At 31.9% G+C, this 26,972-nt stretch overlaps 1 pseudogene; it reads right to left on the minus strand.

Annotated features, from left to right (window-relative positions):
• Nucleotides 1-3,517: 3,517 nt before the first annotated feature.
• On the minus strand, nucleotides 3,518-26,972 carry LOC100265725 (uncharacterized; annotated as a pseudogene).

A 26,972-nucleotide genomic window follows, 5' to 3' on the forward strand; every position in this document is an offset into this window, starting at 1 on the left:
ATGTGTCCTAGACTCGCAAATTCGTATCCAAGATAGCTCTATTAACAAGAAATAGCATCAAACATCTCTCTTAAACCATTAAATCGACGAAGCCCTTGAAGAATAAGAGGAAATGGTGCAAAAAATGAAGCACAGGAGACTCTTAAAGTATTGGGTCCCAACAAACCGATCGACCGGACCTCGACCGATAACTGTACCTTAGGTACTACCTTAATAGCCCTTAGGTACAGCCTTAATCTACCTTAGGTACTACCTTAACTGACCTTAGGTACTACCTTAGTTAAACTTAGGCATTACTTGTGTGAAGCCTCAAAACTTCATTTATGGATATTACTTACTTCATTTGTGACCTTTAGAGCATGCCATTTTGTGATTAATTAGTGTGATTAGTTGGTTCAACTTTGGTATTTTGGTGATTGTACCTTAGGTACTACCTTAACTGACCTTAGGTACTACCTAAGTAAAACTTGGGTACTACCTATCTGAAGTCTCAGAACTTTATTTGTGGATATTACTTACTTCATTTGTAACCCTTAGAGCACGTCATTATGTGATTAATTAGTGTGGTCAATTGGTTCATCTTTGATATTTTGGTGACTGTACCTTAGGTACTACCTTAATAGCCTTAAGGTACTACCTTAATCTACCTTAGGTACTACCTTAACCAACCTTAGGTACTACCTAAGTAAAACTTGGGTACTACCCATATGAAGTCTTAAAACTTTATTTCTGGATATTACTTACTTCATTTGTGACCCTTAGAGCACGTCATTATGTGATTAATTAAGGCTATTAAAGTAGATTAAGGTAGTACCCAAGGGCTATTAAGGTAGTACCTAAGGTATAGTCGCCAAAATACCAAAGGTGGCGTGCTCTAAGGGTCACAAATGAAGTAAGTAATATCCATAAATAAGGTTTCGAGACTTCATATACGTAGTACCCAAGTTTTACTTAGGTAGTACCTAAGGTCGGTTAAGGTAGTACCTAAGGTAGTATCTTAAGGCTATTGAGGTAGTACTTAAAGTACAGTTACCAAAATACCAAAGATGAACCAATTGACCACACTAATTAATCACATAATGACGTGCCCTAAGGGTCACAAATGAAGTAAGTAATATCCACAAATAAAGTTCTGAGACTTTAGATAGGTAGTACCCAAGTTTTACTTAGGTAGTACCTAAGGTCGGTTAAGGTAGTACCTAAGGTAGATTAAGGTAGGACCTTAGGGCTATTAAGGTAGTACCTAAGGTACAGTCACCAAAATACCAAAGTTGAACCAACTAATCACACTAATTAATCACAAAATGGCATGCTCTAAAGGTCACAAATGAAGTAAGTAATATCTATAAATGAAGTTTTTAGGCTTCACATAGGTAATACATAAGTTTAACTAAGGTAGTACCTAAGGTCAGTTAAGGTAGTACCTAAGGTAGATTAAGGTTGTACCCAAGGGCTATTAAGATAGTACCTAAGGTACAATCACCGATCGACCAGTTCGTCGGGACCCAATATTTTAAGAGTCTCATGTGCTTCATTTTCTGCACAATTTCCTCTGATTCTTTAAGGGCTTCGCCGATTTAATGGTCTAGGAGAGATGTTTGATGCTATTTCTTGTTAATAAAGCTATCTTGGACACGGATTTGCGAGTCTAGGACACATTTGGAGGTTAGGGTTTCGGTTTTTGGGTACCCACTCTCCCCACCCAAGCTCCATTCGTTTTTTTCGGATTCTCTTGGACTCCTATGACTCCTAGACAGGCCAAAAGGCACATTTTGACATCGTCTTGGAGTTTTAGATTTGGGTTTCTGAACTGAAATGAGAGATTTTGGGTTTTCGGGAGTGAAGAAAGATGAGAGAAAGCTTCCAAATGAGAGAGGGTGATATGGAGGTTGGGATGCTACTGAGGATGCTGAGCTGGAGAAATGGAAGGGCAATTTGGGCACAGAAGATGGAACTGGCATAGAGTGAACAAAAATGATAAAACTTTTCATATTAAAAGCTGATTGTCATATTTCCCATTGTTGAGTTTTGAAAATGCTATTATGTTAGGATGGGAAGCCCAAAGCACAACTTTCCCTATCTTTTTCCTTATTTTATTTGTTTCATATTGTAACATAATTCATCTCTACATTTATCTTTTCCATTTACCATTTTTCTTTTTCTTTTTAACTATTTTATCCCTCAAACAACTTATTATCATTTTCATTAGAAAATATTTTATTTTATTTTCTCTCACGTCATCGCTTCTTCCTCACAATTTACTCCCCACATGTTTTTTTTTCTTGTCCTGTTTTCAGTCACAGCCATGCTTAAAGTTTGCATTTTTTTTACCAATTGTTTATTTTTTTTCTTTAACAAAAATACACTAAAACATCACTAGAAAAAATATTTTATTTTTTTCAATTTTGAAAATATTTTATTTTTATTTTTATTTCTTGTTTCTTTAAGTGATAAATTATTAAATTGTGAAATTTAATAAAATTGATTAATTTGATTTTAATTGTTAATTTTATCTATAAAATTGTTTAATTTTTTTTTAAATGATTGACTTTATTTGTTATTTTATGACTTGTTATGGTTTTTTTTTTTTTTTTTTAAAGTGTGGAATCATTAATTTGGTTTCTTCATTTTTATAAAAAGTTTATTAATCATAAAAGTAAATATCTTAAAAGGTTTATGCATTAATGTAGGTTTATGCATTAATGTTTCAAGACTTGCATCTCACTAATAGACACAAAAAGTCTCCATCTTACAAACATAAAAAACGCCTTGCCTCATACCTCCATCTTTAAAAACTTTGGTTGAGAGAGGCTAGAGAGGCCATCTTATTCGATTTTAACAATGACATTAGAAACATTAGAAAAAGCTTCTATTGCTAAGTATTGTGCCTGTTGGCTTACCAAATGTTGCATGTCTAATGCATACTCCTTGATAATAAGTTCGTGGTAAGAATATAGTGGCAAAAATAATATGAAGGTTTATGTTTTCTAGTCACTTGGCCACTAGATATTGCTTCATAGTTTAGGTAGCACTAATAGTAAATAATAGACAATGTGTTCATATGTAATACCATGTATGTGTGTGACAGGGAGAGAGAGAGGTAGCACTAGATAGTGAATTAGAGAATTTGTCTCTATATTATACCGCGTGTGTATGAGGGAGAGATAATGAGAGAGAGAGAGAGAGAGAGGTAGCGCTTAGAAGTAAATAATAGAGTGTGCTTGTATGTTATACCATGTGTGTGATACAAACAAAAGAGAGAGAGAGAGAGAGAGAATGAGAGCACAATCATATAATGAGCAGATGAGAAGAGGGGCAGACACATTCTCTATTTTCTAATCAGCTGATGGAGAAGGTGGGGGGTTACAAGGTGACCCGTTTACAAAAGCTGGATTTAACAAGAAATGCACCTACTCCAAAATTTCTCTCAACCCTTTTGGTGGAATTGAATCTCCTTGCATTGGCTTCACTTTGCCTCAAGTCAAGCACATGATCCAAAAAAGGCTAACCGAATCTCTCAATTATGTGTTGAAGGTCTGGGTTTTGGTGGCATATAAAAAGAGTTTCCCCATTCGATTGGAGTAAGCAAAAGTGGATTCCATATGTCAAATACTATTCGCCTTCCACGCCCAATCCTTCCACTTAAGCTAAAGTGTGGTGAAGATGGACTATGCTTCATTGAAGAATCATTAGATGGTGGTACTATGCCAACAGCTACCAACTTTTCTGGATTTAGAGATCTTGTGAACAACAAAACAGGCTCAAGTGGATCCTACATTAAATTCTATATTTATACACAATTTTACAACAAAAGGAAATATGATTTGGTAGAAAGAGCAATGCATATACCATTTTATGAAGCCATTGTGGGGCACATGCTGCCGCCTCAACTCTTGTCTCAGGCTTCCTCCAAAAACCATCACCAGCTTGGAGTCTACCAAAGATGGATTTTGTCCTACCGCAGGTTGTATATGCAGATGACTGTTCGCAACATCATCTGAGTGCACAAATTCTTCCTCACTTGAACCAATTTTACAAGGCAAGGTTGGAAATCCGGGGAGTGCCAAGCTATCATCAAGAAGCTCAGTTTCATGCTAGAAAATCCATGCAAACCCAAGCAATAATCAATAATAGAGGCCAAATCTAAGCAAGTTTATGTTTAGAACATGGCAACAAACATCACAACATGCTTCAAAACAACAAGTCAATGAACTAAATAAATGCAAAATGCTTTAAACAATAGAAATCATATAATGCAAGCTTAAGGCATATATAAAAAATGGAAAGATCAATCATGAATACAACTTCTCATACAACTAAAAAATAAACCTCACATCAACTTCATGTGTATCAATGAGTAAAACTTTACTTCTTTCCCTTTCTATTTTTTCTTCCTCTTGAATTTGGAGTTCATGATACAAACAACTTTTCCATTAGTGGTCATCAAACTGTAAATCTTTCTAATTTCATACATCTATCAAATGCCACATTTACATTTCATAATGCAAGAACAAGATGCAAAAATACTGGTAAGAAGTACTTTTTAATCCATGGAAAGAATTGAGATATATCTCTTCAAATCATACACAATTTTTTTATCATAACTTTTGTGTACCGATGATATGTTAGAGTTGAACTATGACACTATAAGAGAAAAAGGCAATAATGACGTTTTTTACGTGTCAAGAAATGTATAAGATGGCACTTCCTGAAAGTGTCATGCATTCCCCTGTCAAGAACTGGGTAAGGTCAACCATGGTGCTTTTAGAAAGCGTTATCTATAAAAACACTAATATTGACGCTTATTGAAGCGTCATCTTTCCAAAGCATGACATTCTTTGAGTGCCATTATTTCCACCGAATTTCCAAATGTTGACACCTTTAAAGCGTCATCTTTAATATTCATTATCAATGACGCTCTGGAAAGTGTCATTGTTAATGTACCTATATTGACACTTTAAAAAGCGCCATTGTTGATCTATCTATGTTGACACTTACGGAAGTGCCAAGGGATGCCCGAAATATTATTTGTTTATTGACACTTTAAATTTTTTACATATAACTTTTCAAGTGATTTTTTATAAAATACAAAACAATTACTCACCTATTTAAAATTTAATTCAATATTAATAGCTAAATCTTCCAAAAGACATTGAATAAATATGCTAATAATATCATGATAAAGAACTAATTTACTACATAGTTAATTAATATGTAAATTTGTTAATGTATCAAAATATTTACAACAAACATATTTTCCAACTCCAACATAAAAAGAAGTACATATATATGAAAAACAAGTTATCTAAATTCCTTATCAAAAGGAATATTACAAGTAAGAGGAAGAACAAACCAAAAGTATTCTTGGTGGTTGCATATCCACTCTTGAACTTGAAATCTTTTACCTGTATATATTTAAAAAATAAAAGGATAGAAGAGAAAAATTATGTTTAATTAATACACATGCAATGAAAGTTAAATTTAAGTCTATAAATAATCCATAAAAGAAGTGCAAGTGAAAATAATTTGGTGTTTAATGAGATCCTATGTTTCAATAAAAATGAAAAATTGTTTAATTTCATAATTAACAAGCTTCTAAAAAGTTAATAGACTTTTTTGTTCATTACTAAATTAAAGGAAATAAGACTTTCAATGATATATATTCTACAATATGGAATGTAGTATAATATTTTCTTATATACGTTTAACATATGAAACTAATTTTCTCATAAATAAATATATGAAGATATATACCAATAATTATGATTTATAATTAATTTCAATCATAAATCATCATATTTAATAATATAAGACGTACATTTAATATTGATCACTTGTAGATGCTTAAATTTCTTCTTACAACTTTCTTGTGTTACCAAAGTTAGTTAACTACTAACATTCCCTAAGGAGAAAAAAAAGTATCAAAATAAAAAAATAGAGCATTACCAAGGAAATAGAAACCTACAAATCATTGGTTGAATGTCATCAGAATAGCAACCATTCTAAAACTTATTATTTTCGATTCCAAATTGTAACCAAAATATAATAATTGACCCTAGACAAAAGAAGCTCTCTACCATCTCTCCATCTGACAACAACCTTTCTATGCAACAACGACCTCTCCAACAACAATAACTTCTCCATATAAAAATAACAATAACAATTTCTCCATGCAACAACAACACAATAATAACAACAACGTTGATGATGGTGATAATTATATCAATAATAATTTGATTTGTTTTGTCCAAACATTATGTGATTTTTTTCCATGCAACAATAACAACTTCTCTATGCAACAAGAACTTCTTCATATAACAATAATGGCTTCTTCGAGCAATAACAACAATATTGATTGTGATGGTAATTATATCAATAGTATTTGATTTGTTGTGTTTAAACATTATGTGCTTCTTCTCCATGCAACAATAACAACAATAACTTCTTCATGTAACAACAACAATAATAACACCAACAACATTGATCATAATGTGATAATTTGATTTGTTGTATTCAAGCAGTTTGTATGTTAAAGTATTATCTTCTATTATTATGGAGGAAAAATTACTTACCATGAGAGGAGAAAATGTGAATCATGAAAATATGGTCTACAACTTTTTGACGGATTGAAGTGAGGGCATCTACATACATAACATGGAAAATTCCAAAAATTAGTCCATTCAAGACTTCATTAATAATGACAATTAAATCAAGTATTGTAGATGTTAATTTATACCTTTAAGAATGGGGTAAGAATTAATTGGGTTACCAACATAACCCACTAAGATTGCACTTCATTAAGCTTAACTTCATTATATGACTTTTTCTCTTTAAACTAATAATTAATTGTAAATACATGATGATTAGTTAAGTTTTAAAAAAATAAACTACTAAAGTAAAAAAACTAAAAAAAAATTATTAATGAGTACATACTTTTGTTGATAGGAGGCTTGGATCAACAATGATATCTTTCATGTATCTCATCACATAATAGTCGCACTCCACACTACCAAGTTGTCTTGGGCACTATAGGCACAAATATAAATTATGGTACCATAAACACATTAATGTTATGATGTTTCATGTCATTATTATCTAAGTGATAAAAAATAAAATCATATTCAAATTTTATGGATTGATTTAAGTGAAAGGATATAACTTACTCTAAATAAGTAACTTACCACTACTTTTACCCGTGTTGGCTCCCTTTTTGATGAAAATTCATACTGCCCTACATGGGTAAAAATTAACATTTTAGACACTATTTACTACATTCAACTATGGAAATGAAGATACTTACATGTTAACAATTTCCTTAAGATCATCACATGGTTGATTTTGCATTGGATCAAGGTAGTGTGCAGTTAGTGTCCTCGTATCTAGTGCCACCAAGACCCAGTGGAAACTACAACAATATAGTAGATGTTATTTACTAATGAGCATAGATTAAGTTATTTAACAAACAAAAAAAACTTTATATTTTCCATAACTTACTCAGGGTTGTATGGAATAAAAATGTAGTTAGCACGTTTTGCATGCATTAAACGATTTGCAATCAACTTTGACCTATTTTCCTTTATTGTCTCACCTATTCTAGCTTTAGAGACCAAAGCTGGATTGACAAAAACAAATCGTTCAGCGAGCCTAGCATCACTTTGCTTTTTTTGCAAGTGCCTATTTAAATTCCACATACTTTGATAAGAAATGAATATACATATATATATATACACACACACATTTTTTTTTTTTTTTTTACTTTTAGAAAAAAAAAAGGTAAACACATTTTAGCAAGTTAGAAAATTCTTTACCATATGAAGTATATGACTCGGTTAGTTGACACTTCCTTTAATGAAATTATCATATTCATGCCTTCTTTCATAATGGTCTTAAAACTTTCACCAAAGACATCATTTGGGACCTCCACGACTTGTACTTTCCCATCCTTTAGCATGAGACCTACTAATGCATCAAAATTCTTGATATCTTGAGGGTTTTTTACCCTTGAATTTCAATTCATTTTTTTTGTCTCTTTCCTTTTTGAGATCCTTATAAAAGAAAGTATCATGTTATCAAATTACATATATCTCTTATAAAATATAACACATGAAAATTACACACACAGATAAATTTAGTGCTCAAAATGACTAAATGGGCTAGCCATAAAACTTGCTAGCTCACTATAGCTCCAATTGTTGTAGCTTGATCAGGAATAAGGAATAGGCAACGATGCATTTCATTCATAGGGAGCATCCACAACAACTAGGTAGTTGGGACCATAATCCATAACAATTGTTCCACCACCCACTACATTTTCCCTGGTCCTTATTGCTAACTCACATTTTGTTGCCTTCAAAAATTAATTTAAATTATTAATTTCGATAAAAACAAAAGTATTAATTGAAGTTCAAGATGCATAAGACCATGTATTCCTTAAATAGTACTACACTTAATGTTATTTGAGATGATATATATTACCTAGTGAGGGTTATATTTGAGACATAGATTAGATCTTTTACAAGTGCTTGTTCTAGTGCAATAGAATATTATAAGTAGTATTAGTTGCACTATAATGGAATCAAACTAAAATGTAAGGATCAATCTAGCTAAAATATAAGTATCCGTAAGAAATTATATATGAAAAATGTTTAGAAATGTGTATCAATTATGTCATTGAACAAGCAAATGGAAACTGAAAATAACACACCTTTGTATGTGGTTCTCTTTTCATTTGTAAGTTCTCATCAACTTTATGAATTGGTTTGTCCACCACTTATGGTAGGAGCAACTTTTTTTATTTCATGTCGGAACTACTCACATTAGATTGTTGTGTAGCACCCCTATCTGAGATAGTTTTGCTAACACATCAACCTCAAACTTAACTTGTCGTTCTTCAGTGGCTTTTATAATATCCCTCACAACACGTTCTGACACATTATTGAAATATTGTTGAGGCATGTAGTGCTTTCCTTTAGCTTGAACACGACCAGTGTACTTTGGAGTACCTAGTGCCTGAGCAAGTATGTCATTGCTCACATTATAGCTTATGCCACTCTCTTGAGACTTTTTCATCAACTCATCCTAAACCAAATGAAGTTATGAAGTTAACTTTCAAATAGGTCAAATAAAAAAAATGTTTAATTATACAATTTTTGGGCATAAAATGATAATGTACTAACTTTTCCACTATTGGTATGACTACATCATCATAGCTGCCATCTTTTCTTTGCATTGCTCTCTTCCAAAGCAAACTCCTATCAATGCTTTCTGTGGAACCAGCTTTAGTCATCTAATAGAAATGGAAAATTTAAGACAGTTACTAGATGTCCCATGTTGCAACATTTTTATTCTTATTTTTTTGTTAAAAAAGATACAATTAAGAAATCCACATAAACTATTCGTTCACCACCTATTCAAATATATAAAATTAAACTATAATAAGAACCCACCAAAACTTACCATCTCTTTCTCAAGGCTAACATATCCTTTTTTGCTCAGATGATGATTATATACATGCTTTTTCCTCTGTTGTTTTTGTATTTCCCTATATTCCTACCAATTAAAAATAGATGATTAGTATATCTAAATAGGTGTATTATGTTTAATGTTAATTATATATGTACAATAAATTTTTCAGACAACTGATTTTGCTCAAAAGTATTCCAATCTTCGTCATCAATGAAATTGTATTTAGTTAGTGGTTTCTTAAGAAGCTTCGGCTCATCTTTGAAAGGAAGAATATATTTCATAGTCAACATATTTTTGAAAGATCGAAAACATTTTCCCAATGTAAGCATACAATTCCTTTTGCTTTTCTTGTCTAGTGCGAAAGTAGTCTACAAATTACAAACAAAGTTATTAGTACCTTCAAATTTTAAAGAAAAATAAAAATTGTAGAAAATCCATGCAAATATAAAAGAAATTAAGCCACCTCAATAGAGTCCCATAACTTATCCTTTAATTGTATAAGGACATCTCACCATGTGTTATTTGATTGGCACCTGAGTATGTGCCAATACACCTAAGTAACTTGTTAGGTGCGCAGAAGATTCTCCTACATAGATACCATTAACATTGTACTTTATGAGCAATTTTATCCCTCTACTTCAATTCCTTATAATCATAGATTTCCTTTGGATCTATGTCTTTCTCTTTCTTTGGATCCATGCCTATAATACATCAATGAGAAAAGACAAGTAAAACCATTAAATCTATGATGCAATATTGGATTTTTTATACCATAAACACGTATTAGTAAAATGAGCATACTAGAAATAATTAACATGCTAGAAAACAACATTATGATGTTTTGTCATTATTTTTTTAAAATATAAATAAAGAACTTACCATAAAATCTTCACTAACCCTTTCTCTTATAGAACTAGAAATCACAACCTTTGAGCTGAGGCAAATTGATATCCTTGTCTTACCCTTAACAATAGTATAAGACAAATTGATATAAAAAAATGATGATATTCAATATAATAGAGACCTACTCAATGATTTAATTAGAAAAATTACTTTTAAAAATTAGCCACATAATATGTGAATAATAATCATGAAAGAGGGCATCAATAAATTAATAGAAATGATGAATTTAACAACCTTACAAAAGAAGTAAACAACTAATTAGTAAAATTCATAATTTCAATATTAATAAGTTAATGGCATAGTGACAACTTTGTCATCAATAGAACAAGGTCCTATTTTTTGTTACATAGAAGATTTGTTATCAATCCAAAATCCCTCACAGTCTCCTTAAATGCACATGACATCAGAGTCATCCATTGTATCAAATGATTCAACTTGCGACAAGGTAGTAATGAGAAGATGGTGTTTAATAGAATTACCCATGGAGCCATCAGGATCCTTTCTATTGAATAAGTCTTTTTAAGGAGTTGACAAAACAACTAATCATATTGGATCAAGTTGGTCTTGTACATAAAATATTTGCTTGGCTTGGGATGCTAAAATGAAAGGATTTGATTTATGAGCCATCTTAGTGAAGTCAACTAATGTAAACCCAAACTCATCAACTTTGATGCTGCTCTTATTGTCAACCCAATTGCACTTGAAAACTGGAATCCTGAACATGGTATAATCAAGCTCCCAAATCTCAGTAATAATCCCATAGAAACATAGCTCACCAAACACTGGATTCTTATCCTTAGCACTTGCAATTTGTATTTGATTCGACTCATGGTAGCTTAGCTTTAAAGGCGTATCAACAAAATTTATACCTTAAATACTATTACTAAAGTAGCCAAGCTACTATAGCATAGTGGTTCTAGGATCGTTCACTGGGATGAGTTTTCGCAAACACTAGTGATATTCAAATTAGGAAAATAGGTGATTTTCTTATGGATGTTAGCTTTAAAAGAAGGTGTAAATGTTTTAGAAAGATTTAAACTAATCTAAGCTAACATTAAAGACTAAAATGAAAGGGTGTAAAAACAAGTTTCTCAAAGATAGGATAGCTATGCTCTGGCTCTTATGCAAATTGGAAATCTCAGGATAGGCTCCTCGCGTTGGGGTTGCAACTATGGTGATGCTTGCTTCCCGAACCGGTATGGATTTAGCAAATCAAGTTTTAATCCTTTAAAATGGCAAAACAGATGGTAGTCAATTTCATCAATGGTTATTCACCTTAGACTTCCTTTGAATGGCTCGTAAGAGATAACTAATGGTCTAAAGCCAAAAGCTTACCAAATATTGGCAACTCAAAGTCATTCCAAGTGATAAACTCACCTTTCAATGGCCATTGAAATAGGTTCTAACGGATTAATGCAAAACTTGGAATTGAAAACCTCACCTTCCAATAGCTCGTAGGAGATAACTAATGGATAGAAATCCAAAAGCTTATCAAGTATTGGCCGTTGGAAGTTGTCCAAAGGAAATAAAAACCAAACTTTGCATTAATGAACCTTTAATGAAAAACGACTACCTTACCTTCCAGGTGCGAGAAATTTCCATGGGATTGCATCCAAGTCATCACATAACATCCATACTTTGAGAAACTAAAAGTTTTAGCCAATCATCCTCTGAGGAAAAGCCCTCAGAGGCTGTTTGGCTACTAAGAAAATAGAAATGGGGAAGAACAGGAGAAAGAAAAACAGAGCAAGGCTCTGTATAGTCTATATATTTAAATATCTATATATTGATCGATATTTTTTACAATGGATGCAAGGGAATATATATAGAGAAGTTTTTCCAACCTTCCTAGCTAAGAAATCTTATGGTTGGTGGATTACAAGGAGAAGAATGGAAATTTATATAAAAATATCTGAAGAAAATATCTAAAAGAGTTGGTGCACAAATATCCCAGTTTCGCACGTTGCATGGTGACTTGCGAAAATTTCGCAAGTTGATTTCGCAACTTAGAATCCACTTTCGCACGTTGAGATCCAAGTTTGTAAGTTGCAAAATCACTTTCGCATGTTGGGCTTCACAGCGAATGCACAGTTGCCATGTACTTCAAATTTCGCACGTTGGAGTTCCAATTTCGCAAGGTGAGAAATTGTCCCTCAACTTGATGCAGTTTTCTTCCAAAGGCCATATCTTCCTCATTTCAGCTCCAAATTGTACACGGTTTAAAGCGTTGGATTCTTGACTTCCTGAGCTTTGAAATGGTATATATTATGTAGAAAATGGACTTCGAGAAGTGCTCCAAAAGTGTGAAATAAAACTGCAGTTGCTGTCCTCTGTTTTCTTCACTCTGTTTTCCTCTTCTCCATTGTTCTTTCCTTGCATACTTTGAACGAATTTGGCAAAGGGCTATGGAGCTCCAAAGCTTGGTTCTTCATGAATTTGAGCTTCCAAAAGCTTTGCCATAACTTGTCCAAGTAGCTCCTCTATCATTTGGCATGCTTGAATTGATTCACAAGCTGATATAAACATGTAAACTTGCCACAAAATGGTTAAAACCAATTACTAAGGACCTTAATGAATTAATTGGGTTAAATGAATATGATTAATACTCAAAGGTGCTTAAAACCATTATAATTAGGTCTACAAAATAGCACTTTTTGGTAGTAATCAGTATTGTTGTTGCTACAATGCTGACTCCACTATTCCAAGTAACTCGTAATTCTTCACGATCTTTCGTATTGTAGTGACACCCATTAATAACATAGCCATGGTACTCAGACATATAGTGGGTAGGACCATGTGCAATCCACCTCAAGGTTTCATATATAGATTCTTTGTCATCAATGGAAACTTCTACCTGTTTAAATAAGTCATAGTTATTACAATTTCTATGACTAGTGCTAAGAATGGTGCAATGTCTACAATCAATCTAATACCTTTTTTCGCAACCAATGAGTGAAAGTCCGCATGTGCTCTTCTTGTAGCCACTTTTGCTTCTTATATTGACGGGGATTCTTCAATTTCAACCATTTCATATGCTCTCTATTAAGATATGTATAAGAAAGTAACAATAAGTACCCAAATTTAGTTTATGTAAACTATACACAAAATCAAAATAGTTGATCCTTACTCAATATAAGGTTGGATGATAGTTTTATTTTCCCACACATAATGATGTGCTTGCATAAAAAAATTAGAATCAATTTTGGTGATATGACCTCCAGGTATAGGCGTCCCAACTTTATGGTCAATATTCAAACCACCAGGAATCCCAATTGCATCTGCATGGTATAAGTACTCTGTAAAAAATTCGATAACTTTCTCTGTAATGTAGCATTCAATAATACAACCTTTAGGGTGGTTACAGTTTCACACATACCCCTTTAATACTTTCATGAACCTTTCAAATGGGTACATCCATCTAAAATAAACTGGTCCACAAAGCCTCGCCTCTCTAACAAGATGGACGGTCAAATGAAGCATGAATGTCAAAGAAGGAAGGTGGGAAGTACTTTTTAAGCAAGCATAATGTCACAACTAGCTCACTTTGTAACTTATCCAATGTAGACACATCAACCACCTTCTTACATAGAGCGTTGAAAAAAAAAAAAACTCAATCTAACAATAGAATGTTGTACATGCTTTGGCAAAAGTGATCGTAATGACACTAGTAACAACTGTTGCATTAATGTATGATAATCATGGGATTTCAGGCTATAGAGCTTCAACTATTCCATTGACACAAGATTTCTAATGTTTGAGCAATGCCTTCAGGAACCTTTAAGTCAACTAAAGTTTGACAAAATACTTTTTTCTCTATTCTAGATAATGTATAACACGCAGGCGGGAGGTAAGTTCAATTTGGTTCAAACCTTGGTGCCAATTCACGCATTAAGCCCATGTCCATAAGGTCTAAATGAGAATTAAGTGCATATTTTGTTTTCCTTGGGATGTTGAGTAATGTACTAATGATGCTTTCACAAATATTTTTCTCAATGTGTATTACATCCAAATTATGACGAACATGCAAATATCTCCAATACACAAGTTCAAAGAATATGATTTTTTTTTTCCAATAATTAGTAGAAGTCACTTTGGATTTATCATATCTAACCCTTTTTTCCCCATAAATTACAAATGTCATTGATTGTCAATAGTATTTCCTCTCAACTCAATGGTTGTGAAGGCAATCGAAACTCTTGCTCACCATTGAATGCCTTTTTTTGTTTTCTAAAAGGATGATTGCATGGAAAAAAACGTCTATGGCTTGTAAATGAGTCATTTCTTCCATGCTTCAACCTATGTGAATAAGTCCCCTCTCCACAAATTGGACAAACAAAATATCCTTTGGTTGTGCAACCAGACAAGTTGCCATACGTAGGAAAATCATTTATTGCCCATAAGAAAACAACCCTTAATGTAAAGACCTTTCTTTAATATACATCATAAGCTTCTACCCCTACCTCCCACAAAGTTTTAAGGTCTTCAATCAGAGGTGGTAAATAGATATCTATGTCATTATCAGGTTGTCGTGGACCCAATATTAACAAAGATAACATCATAAATTTCCTCTTCATGCATAACCACGGTGGAAGGTTACAAGTGATCATGATGACTGGCCAGCAACTGTGTCTTTTACTCAAGGAACTATAAGGATTTATACCATATATTAAAATGGCAAGTCTAAGGTTTCTAGAATCTACAGCAAAATCGGGCCATCTATGGTCAATTACCTTCCATGAGCGGGAGTCCGATGGATGACGCATTTTCCTATCAAATTCTTCACCTTGTGCATGCCATATAAGATCTTTTGCGATTTTTGAGGATTGAAACATCCTTTTAAGTCGTGGGATTGGTGGAAAATACCACATTACTTTAGCAGGAACTCCCTTACTCTTCTTCGTTCCTCTTCTATTCACCTTCCACCTTGAAACTCCACATGTAGGATATGCAGATGCATCTTTTAACTTAATTCTTATAAAGTATGCAATCATTGAGACGTGCATGTATTTTTTCATATTCCATTCCCACTACATTCAATGTTTTTTTTTTGCTTCATACATAAACAATGGTCTCTCATTCTTGAGAGGTAACATATCACCAAGCAATCTTAATAGCTCAAAGAAGCTTTTATCATACCACCCATATTTTGCTTTCAAATTATATAATTTAACTAATTTAGATAACTTTGTGAAGTTTTTGCAACTGAGATATAAAGGTTTTTCAGCATCTTCAAACAACCTTTCAAATAATTCTAGATTAGCCTTGCAATCGTCTTGTGCAACTTCAACCATTTCAACTGTATAATCCACATTACCAATCTCAATTCTATCAAAACATGCTGCCCTTATAGTTGGTGGTTCACAACTCGGAGCTACCTCCCCATGCCAATACCAAGTATGGTAACTTTGATAAATCCCATAAAAGAACAAATGTTCTTTAATCTTTTGAGGTGTATGGAATATCAAATTTCCACACTGTAGACATGGACATTTGATTTGCAGAATTTTGAACTGCAAATGCAATAAAATTTTCAACCCCATCCTCGTAGTCCTTTGATATTCTATCTTTTGGCATCCAAGAATGATTCATTTGTGCATAACAAGTACACTCAATTCTTATTTAACAAACATAAGCAAAGAAGGACAAGTAAGCCTTGGAAGCATTACCTTTACTAAGCATTCAAAACTTTCAATTTGTCATTTCTAACATTGAAAAAATCTATTTGTTTTCCTATTGACAGACAATTAGGATTCAAATGCAATAATTTTTTTAACCTCATCCTCAATAAAATTTGATGAACAATATGAAATAGAGACTTCTTATGCATGTTTTATACATTCTAACATGTCTGACATTCAAAATTTGGTAGTGGTTCCTATCCTATATAGGAATACATAATCCCTATGTGTAAACTGCCAATGTGCTTAATTCCATTTTAAAGAAATTTCGATAACACTTCCTTATAGTTCTCCAAGTACACAAAATGGACAAGGCATAATATGTGACCTTATCCAAATATGCACCTAGAGAACAAGAGGGAAGACTTCCAAAATTTCTAAAAATTGAATTAAGAACAAGTAGTTAACTTTATAGATATTATGTTTTCCTACACTGTCCAATCAGACAATTCAAGTATCTTTTGTAAAGAAAGGATCTTTATCACATTCTAGACAACTTGAAACTAGTTTAGATAAAACCATTTTCACCTTTTGACAACTTAAATGTCTTTATCATGTAATAAGAGAAACTTTTGTTTTACAATGATACTTGAACGAGAAATCTAAGGTTTCATGCATGAATATTTAATTAAAATTAGAACATAATTACTTATTGAATTATTACAACCTAGCAACATAACTCTCATTTTATCATGTCTATCATGTCTATCTATAGTATCTAGTATTAAAGATGGAAGCATAAGAACCTTTTCACAGCTTAGAACATCTTCTTGAAAAAAGGTTCATTACCTATTAGCCAAAGAGGAATCCTTCCAGTAGTATTGACCATTTACCCCACTTCCCTCCACATTTCATCAAGTGGTCATGTTAGAGACATAAACAATCATGGATAATTATGAGATGAGATCCTTTCGAATGGGATAAGAGAATTCCTACTATTATTATTTATTTATTAGTCTCTTTCATTCTCTTAAAATAATTTGGTAAAGAGAGAATTCATCTCCTAGCTAAATAGAAAATGATGGGAATTCCTAATATAGGATGCCTATCCCAACACTTCATAAAACAAAAGTAAAATAACAGTAGTAGTAGTAGTAATAGTAATAATAATAATAATAGAAACTAAAAATTGATAATTTGACCGTAACACAAGATGGCAATCTACAAGCTACAATATGGGTCCCACTTTCTCTATCATCTTTCTTCTTCAAATAATAGGAAATCCCACTTTTTTTCCCTAGCTCTTCAAATTAACAGGCACTTTGAATTTTATATTTGCCTTCATCCCCTTTATTTATTGTTATTCCATTTTTTTTTAATGAAATAATATAAATAATATCACTTTTTGCTCTCTCCTCATCTAACTCTTCATCTCCATCCAAAGGGCTTCTCCTCATCTAAAGAGCTCTTAATGTTAGTTTATAGTGTTTTTATTGGCAACACTTTTATTAGAAATAATTTAAAAAAATTATTTAAAATTCATTTCACAATATTTTAGGCAATAACTTATAATATATATATATATATATATATATTATAAGTTACCAAAAAATAATTTGTGAAAAAAGCATATTTCATGGGTTAGTTCAAAAATTATAATTTGGTAATCTAAAATTTCAAAATCACAATTAAAATTTACCAAATGTTAAGTGTTTATGAGAAAAGTTTTTTCAATCATTACCAAAGACTTCCAACGTTATGAAAAATGCTCCCAAACCACCTTCAATATACTTAAAGTAGATTCAATAGTATTTGTGTTATTAAATTGATTTTACTTATTTGGATTAGAGAATTAGTATATTTACTAAAATTATATTTTTCCCATCCTTTTTTCCAAAATCAAAATAGAATTTATAGAAAATGTAGAAAGTAGAAAAAGAAAAGTGTAAAATAAAACTAAATTTAATGAATTTGATCAAAAGACATTTATATAAAAAGAAGAAAAATGACCTTGAAAGAAAATTATTAAATTTAAATCCGTATCTTATTTTTCTTTGAATCTTTCCATTTATTCACTTTATTGTATTTCATTGCTCATATTCTCTTCAAAATTTTCAATATCAAGCCTAGGCTAAAACTCTATCTAGAAAATAATATAATTCTTCTAAAATTTCATATTTTACAAATATCTTATAGAATGCTACTTATATATACATAGATATAACCAATTAATCAATTATTGGGCTTGAAAGTTGAAACTACTGTCATACTCTTGACATGGGGATCAAATGGGGAGCAAGATTTTGCTCCCACATGGCATCCTTTAAAGATGATAAGATATAAGAAATAAACATCTAAATTTTAATTGCAATTCTTTAACATGCTACATTGTATCAAAATATTTAATTAATATATATATATATAGTAATATTTAATTAATTAAATATAGTAATTATATATATATATATATATATATATATATATTAAATATTTAATTAATTCATAAAAAATTATTAAAAATAGTATAAAGATAACATAGTAATATTTAATTAAAAAAAATATTAGGGTGTCAATTCCATTTTGTATCAAAATTTAAACTTAACTCCTTTTAGTGTATGATCCAACCTGGACTATATAATAAATAGAAATAAAACCAAAATATTTCCATATAGAATTTATCCTATATAAAATATTCCTATAAAATAAAAAATATTTCAGGTTTATTTTTAATTCTTTGATATGCTTTCTATTTGGATATATAATATTTTCTAGGCAACTTTCCTATTGTTATAAAAACAAATTGTTGTATGGTAAAATTTATTGAATAATTCAATAAATTCATGAGAAAACATAGAAAGAGATTTTGATTAAGGTGAAGTTAAGAAAAAGAAAAATAGTACAACAGTAACTAGTGGTTTTCCTTGCAACATTAAATCTCACCTATTCCAAGAGGTTGCCTTGAGGTGTCTCCTAAAGCCCAAGCTTGATGGTCCTTCACTAGCTGCAAAACCATGAAAGTGAATATCAAGGAACTATTCATGTATTATAAATAGAAATAAAGAATTTTGATCTTGGATAACTTTGTAATCATCTAATTGTTCTTAAATGGGTCCATTCAGTGATGTTTAATATAAAAAAATGATAAAAGAATCGATTGAAAGAGATCACCCAATTCCAAAAAGAAACTAGGGGGCTGTGTATATATGGATGTGGTGTGAGAAAGAGTTCATAAAATCTATTATTCAACAACTCCACAAAAGGAAAACAACTATTAATAATAAGGCCAAAGAGTAATGGAGACTTTCTATTCATAAATGATAATTGAGACAAACTTTTAATGCCTTCTGTACTATATTTACATTAACTGTAATCAAAGTAAACCTGGAACTACCAAATTAATTTAAGACATATTATGAGTTTATCAAAGAGGTGGGAACAACATGGCTGGTATTGAAAATTTGCAACCTTAAAATTTATGTGTAGTGTTAGGAGGAAAAGAACATGAGAACCATTAACCAAAACCACTGCTTTTTGAGTTGAGGAAAAATTCAACCATTAAGTTCAAAGATATCACTTGAAATATTCATTAGGTACTTTTCCTTTGGTTCCTCTTTAAGGGCATGCTACATCAAATTTTGGAAGCAAGCTTAACCGTCAATAACTCAGTATATAGAGAAAAATAAATGTTAATAGAATAAATTCCAAATGCTTTATGATCCTTAGCCAACCAATATAACTACCAAGAATAAACACTAAAGCCTGATTCCAATACCCAACATCTTAATCAAGACAAATTCCCATAAATCTATCAGGTGCTTTCTTTCAAACTATTTACACTTAAAGCTTCAATAGTCATTTCTTATGACTCTCCATGCATTGATGTCTCATAAACATTTGACAAGAGAATTTTGTTTGTCAATCTCAAATTTGCAACAAAACCTCTATTTATTTAATTCTTGTATGAATGACATAATCGTTTCCAATTCCAAATAAAGCTCATCTCCAATTTCTGTCAACAAAATAGAAATCTTAGTTAGGAAAGCTTATTTTAATGTTAGTGAACAATATAGAAATATGGGGTAGCAAATAAGGAAAACAAGTAAAAAATTTAACTTTGCTTGATGCTTGCCAACTCAGTCAACTTTAGAAAGCTAACACTACCAACAAGTGAATTGCACTGAACTTATCAAGTACCATATCATACTTGGATCCAAAAACTTTAATATTCATATGCAACATCTATAAGAACATCTATTATTCATGTGCTAAAAATTAGAAGTAGGTTTAGGTTTAGTCCCATAAAAACTAGATGCCTCTTGATTCACTGTAGGAGGATAATGTGTGTGTAGGTATTCATACTACCTGTTTTTATGTTTACCTCTTAAGAATTTGTTATGTTGGCTCATCCTTGGCATATCATGTCCATATCTCATGTCTATTTCAATGGAACATAGTCCAACATTTGAAACTTATAATGGTAATACCCATAGTCTTGTTGTTAATGGTCCTCTATATTTAACATAAACTGCTATGGCATAAACATATTTATTTCAAGGTCCTCTGTATTCACATAAATTGCTTCCCCATAATGTATATTTAATGCATTTTTTGAAGGCTGTCAGGAAGGATAATAACCAGCTATTTTGTCTCCTAGAATAAAATGGGGAGCTTTTGATTCATGCAAACCAAGGCCACACAGTAATAGTGATTCATCCTTCTTTATTAAACCAAATTTGTTCTTTTAAATGTCAAGTTCCATGTTACTTAACCAAAATCCTTGTGAGAACAATTTTCGAATTATTCAAACACTCTCAAAATAAGTAAAAAACAAAACTGAAAGACTCAACTAAAACTCTATAGATACAAATAGCCAGGTTAATTCTTCAAGAATTCAAGTCTCCAAACCCAATAATATACATTATAGGAAACTAGCATAAAAGATTAGAAGTTAAAACATATGAAATCTCTAAGATCCAAGCTTTATGTAATTATCAGAATAAACCTACAGTAAAAAAAAATTGGTGTTCAAAACATCCAGTCTAATTAAAAGAATTAAGAGCACACAGTCGTTGTTGTTTATTATCAGACAACCTCAAAACAAAGAATTTATTAAGCCAAATCTAAAATGCTAAATTAATGGATTCAAACCCCATGATGCCAAAATAATTAGGCTATCTGTGACCTGCCCCATGGATGTCATGAATTTATTACAAAGTTTTGTGATTGCTACACATTTTACACATCAAAATATAAGAAATAATGATACCCAAGAAATAATCAATCCATAAACTACTTTATATATATAACCTTAAAGCATCTTGAAACCTTAAGGCATCTTGAAACTCTTCCTTAGTGGTCCCTCAACTACCCCACAATTTATATACATGTATATGACTTTCAAAATGTTAAAAAAAAAAATTATATATTTTGATCAAAAGAGTTGAACCCAGAAATTGAATAAGGAAATATTAGGATGAAAAAAGTTGTATATGGACAACCCACATCTTGAATTTATGATCCCAATCCATGAACCTCAATTTTAAGATGACACAAACTTAAAACAGAGGCACAAAACTTACAAACACAAAATTTTAAAACAAAATAATAATCATAATAATATCCAGTGGTACCGTACCTAGCCTTAAGCCATCTGAAGCTCTTCCTCAAACACCCCCTTCACCTTTCCTTCCATAGAATAAGCCTTATAGCTAGCAACCCTTTTCTTCCTCTGAAACCCAGGGTCACTTAAATCATCCCAAAAATCACAAGAACACCAAACAAAAGAAAAAAACCCCCTAAAATAAATATGAGAATGAAAAATGTGGAGAGAGAAAAGGGCTTACCACTCACAAATATTGGAATCAAAGCAACAACAAACATCACTAATATTCATTCATATTGGGTTTTTCTAGTCGTGGCCACATGTGGAATTGTTTGATGTTAGGTAGGGTTACTTCCAAAGGGTTACAACATTTTGATGGTAGGGTTTATAAGTGAGGAATGGATTAGGGCTTCTTAATGGTGGATTTCACCCATGAGGAAAGGTTCAGGACTTGTTACTAGTATATTTCTTGGAGAAAAAAAGGGTTTCTTGCAACTTTGGATTTCAACCACTAACGATTGACAAGTAGGGACCTGCAATGAGTTTCCGATTGCTTCTCATTCAGTCATTGATTTCACCCACCGATATGAGCTTTGAGTTTTTAGGGGTTTGTCGAGTTTTGAAATGGAGGGAGTGTTTGGCGGTAAAAGATGGTTGAGAGAAAAATATTTTAAAGAGAGCCGTATATTTATATATGTTTATTCAATGGCACTTATAGAAGTGCCAAGAAAAAATAATACTAATTAAACAAACAATGATGCTTCTAATGAGCGTCATTGTATACTTAGGCAAAAGGGAAAATTAATATGTAAGACAATGACGCTTCCAATAAGCATCACTATATACCAATGCATCCTTCAAATAGTATGTAAAACAATGACACTTTCAATAAGCGCCATAACATAAATACATTATATTAAATAATGATGCATTTTCAATAAGCGCCATAAAATAATATCAAATAATGATGCTTTTTAAAAGTTCCAAGGAATGAAATGTCATTATTTTCAATTTTTGTAGTAGTGTGAGAAAGCTATTAGCTACATGCCCATAAATATTAAAAGAGTAACCAAAGACAATAATACATTGCTTTGCATGCATACCTTATACTTTATTTGAATCCTTTGAAGGCTAACTTCACTCTTCATGACATCTCTCTTTTTCTCTTCTCTTTGCATTTGAATTTTCTAAAGGCAATGAGTATTTTTAGTGATAATAGAATATTTTACCACAGGCTAACAAAAATCTCCTTGAATGTTTTATAAACAACAAAAATAAATAAAGAACACCTTAATCAAAGCCTCCAATATGGTCTTGGCTTGGTCAAGGTTGCGCCTGACCTGGTGATGAACTCAAAAGAATGATTAAATTATAATGAAAAATATGAAGATAACCAAGACAAAGAAATATCTATAAAGATAATACAAGCAATGTATCTTACGATTATAAAACATAATATTATTTTGATTTGATTCATTATTTTCTAGAATAACACTTGTCATTAAACTAAAAGCATCAAAATAGCAATGATTCTAACCAGACATTACAAATAATTAAAGGGCACAAACATAATGATTATGTTTCCTATATCTCTAGTTAGGCATAGGAGGCTACGAGTGAGGAGCTCACAACCCTTCAATACATCATCTTGGGATCTTGTTTCTTTTCCTAAAGGCAAGTTTATGATAAATTGCAAATGTAGTTATAAGATCAAGACCAAGTAAATAATACTATCAACCATTATACTCCATCAATTTGCTCATGCCCTTACAAGTTTGAAAATGGATAGTGAGAATACCTTTACTTTGGCAACTAGGATGAACTTATTGTCATTGATTTATGCTAATTATAAGTGAGTGCTTTATTAGCCTCATGTTAAAGCACTCTTCAACATGTATGTGATTATTTGTGGTCTCAAACATGCCTCTCATGCATGGTTTGAGAAATCCAGGAAGGCGAAATAAGGCTAAGATTTGGGTGCTCACATGGCAAAGCTTTTCGAATGACTGCACATTATTTTCCCTAATTTGCATCTATATAAAAGGACAAGAGAGGGTTGAGATACTTCAATACAATTACAATAAGGATTATAAATTGAATATCCACTAGAAGTCCATGTAAAAAGGCATAGATAAACCAAATCTGCTGCCTACCCTTCTTACATGAAGTTTGTGGGCTTTTTCCCTTAGCCTAAACACATTGTATGACTTGGCATCATTAACTGGTGGAGGAGGCTATAAGGAAAAATGCAATTGAGGCTAGGATTAGTAGACCCATCATGGTACTAAAAACAATTTAGAGAATATACCTAGCAACTAGGAAACAATAGCTTGACTGAAATGAAAATGAGCATATATATCTTTCTTTTGTAGGTAAAATTGAGTACACATGTTTTCAATTCAAGGACTACTACTAGAAATCCACTAGCACAATTGGAAAGATCAAATTATGCCACACAAATGTTTGAGAAAGTCTACTAGAAAAGTTATCTTTGTTATAACGGAGTGTCCAAATCACAAGTTCATGTTTGACCCTTCAATCATACGGGACTAGAAACACAATAAATGGGTTATGCCCATATTGGATTAAATTTTGTGCTCTTAATAAACTTAACTACGCTATAAGAACTCAAATGATTTGGTAACACTATGCATGCATTAACAACAGGATTATGAATGTATCTATACAGAACATCTAAAAAAAGTATAAGCAAGTGATAAAACTAACCTGCAATCGCCGCAAAATAGGTTTCTGCCACCGTTCACGCTAGTAAAACAAAAAAGGAAGAATGCATAAGAGATCTTATTATGAAACTAAAAAGGCAATGCAATTTGATAGGCACAAGTAGTCATAACTAGATCACCTCATGATATTGTAATCTAAAACAAATCTTACAAACCTAAGTGATGAAAAAGTCAAAGACCAAAATTGCATGAATCAGTCTTCTAATTATGAATATTACTTTTTAGATACTTCCATTTCCTTTACGTTTCCTTAGAATTATGCATGTAATTAGGCTGTTGACTTTCCCTTTCATAGACAAAATCCAATTGTATAACTACACTTTACTTACTTTCTTAGTTTAGATTAGATTAAATTTTCTAACTATATAAATATGTAATCATCACCACTCAAGAAGTCAATGGAAATAATTTAGAATTTCCTCATGGTATTAGAGCCATTCTAGGGTTCTACATCTTCTTTTTCTCTCAACTATCGTAGTCCAGTTTTGTTAACTAACTTGCTGCTGGTTCTCTCATAAAAACAAAAAAACCATGTCCAAGGTTACATTAGGAAATAGTAGAAAAGAAACTACATATATTATTTCAAATGACAACTATTATCTATAGATCACCACTCAAAAATTAAATAGTGCTAATTTTGTGCAATGATCCTATTGGAAAGTCAAAATAAGCTATAGTTGTAGAATCAAAATGAGCTTTATGGTCTTTTGTATTTATTTTAGGCTAGATTCTAATATAGTGATCTTTTTTTCCTTATAATATAAATATAAGAAATTTGATTATTTAATTTTAGGAGTTGTACAACTAGGGAATCATAATTCTTTCCTTGCTAGTATAGAGAAGTCTTGGTATATATCTTGTACTGATTCATTAAAAAAATAAGATGAAATATTCTTCTTCCTCATTACAATATTAGAGCTATAGGAAAACTTGTCCTCCATTGCCACTGGAATTTTTTTTTTTTGAGATTGCATGACCTTCTTTGCTAGGGTTTCAGTTTGTTCTTTTGTTTATCCATCAACACTATTCCTTATTTTGTTTATTTCCATATTTTTTCTCATTCCTACCACCAATCATGTCTGAAACATCAAAAGTAATCTCTACCACCCTTATTTCAAACGTAAACACCTAATCTCCATCATTAGGAGAATATTAAAATCTTCAGACATCATTTTGATTGAATGGTCGAAATTATTTAGTCTAGTCACCGTGAAAACATTCTTGAAAGGCAAAGGAAAATTAAGTCACTTGATCGGTCTAGAGATGAGCAAAGATGACCCTAGATTTGGTGCATGGGATGAGACAGATTCCATGATCATGTCATGGTTATGGACTTCTATGCAACTAGAGATCAGTGGGCCTTATATGTTTCTCACAATTGCAAGCGAGATATGAGAAGTTTTATGATAGACATATTCTAAAGTGCATGATGCAACACAAATTTATGAGATCAAAACAAAGATTACAACCACCAAACAAGGTACTTTATCTGTGGTTGAATATTATAATATCATGAAAGGATTGTGGCTTGAATTAGAATATTACCAGAATTTTAAGATGAAATGTATCGAAGATGCTGCCCTCTTGTAATTATTTGTTGAACGTGAGAGAATTTTTTATTTCCCTGCTGGTCTTAATGTGGAATTTGATCAAGTATGTGTCCAAGTTCTTGGCAAGGAATCTTTGCCACTCTTGAATGAAGTTTTTTCACTCATACGGGTTGAAGAAGGATGAAGGACAAGGATGCTTGATAATCTAACTTCTGAAAGTTTAGCCCTTTCTATAATAGTTTCTTTTGGTATGATGTCAATGAAAAATAATGGAAGCAATAGCAATGTAAATTTAAGAAAAAATGAGGGGCCTTGACCATCCAACAACAAGCCTATGGTGTAATTATTGCAATAAACGACTACATACCAAATAAACTTGCTGAAAACTTCTTGGAAAACCTCAATCCTTTAGCAAAGGTATTGGAAACTGAAGTGGACAGCGGGGAGGACAAGCTCACATGGCTCATTGTGATGATGATGTTGCTTTAACTACTTCCAAAAATGGTGGTTTCAACAAGGACGAGATTGAAAGACTTCGAACTCTTCTATTTTAACTAGACAAGCTGAGTGCCTCTTGCTCATTGACACAGTTAAGTAAGTATCTCATTTCTCATTCTCTTAGTGTCTCAAAAGATTGTTGGTCTAGGCCTTGGATCATTTATTCAGGTGCCATAGGTCACATGACCCACTCCTATACCTGTTTCAGTACTTATGACCTATGTTCTGGACACCAAAAAAATTAGGGTTGTTGATGGCACGCTTGCAGCCATTGCTGGATGAAGAGCCATTAATCTCACACCCTCTCTCACATTGAAATTTGTATTACATGTTCCCAAAATTTCAATCAACCTATTTTCTACTCATCAAATAACCAAAGACTTGAATAAAGACCAAATTATAGGGAGAATGATTGGACAAGCTAGGGAACAAAAGGGGTTTTACTTCCTTGAAACTAGTAGTGGCAATGGTGATATGGTACCTCATTCTCATCTTTCAACAATATCTTCACCCAATAAAGACCAAATTTGGCTTCACCATTTCCATTTAGGGCATCCACCTTTTTCTTTATTGAAGAAAATGTTTCCTTCAT

This window comes from Vitis vinifera, chromosome 6, assembly GCF_030704535.1.
Source record: "Vitis vinifera cultivar Pinot Noir 40024 chromosome 6, ASM3070453v1".
Lineage (NCBI taxonomy): Eukaryota > Viridiplantae > Streptophyta > Magnoliopsida > Vitales > Vitaceae > Vitis > Vitis vinifera.